Genomic DNA, 337 nt, shown 5'->3' with positions numbered 1-337 from the left:
GGTGCCCCGACGGGGCCGCTGCCGCCGCGAGGCTCTGTGTGCCTCAGTGCGCTCCGCCCGCCGGCGTTCCTTGGAGGAAAGCGTGTGAAGCCTGTTGTGTTAGTTCAGGCGGAACCAGCAAAGATCTCCTCACTGGTGCAAACACTCGCAATGCTTTGAAACCCATCAGTCACCATGTTTTGAAACCATCGCCACATTGAAGACATAAACAGAGGGGGTCACCAAATTGTACAGCTGTGTGCCAACGCTGGCAAAAACAAAGCAGCAAGAAAGATGCCACGAGACAATTTGTTGATCTACTCAAGGATAAACTGCAGGATTGGTCCGCCTTCTTATT

This window comes from Meleagris gallopavo, chromosome 12 (assembly GCF_000146605.3).
Source record: "Meleagris gallopavo isolate NT-WF06-2002-E0010 breed Aviagen turkey brand Nicholas breeding stock chromosome 12, Turkey_5.1, whole genome shotgun sequence".
Taxonomy (NCBI): Eukaryota; Metazoa; Chordata; class Aves; order Galliformes; family Phasianidae; genus Meleagris; species Meleagris gallopavo.
This window is presented reverse-complemented; position numbering follows the sequence as displayed.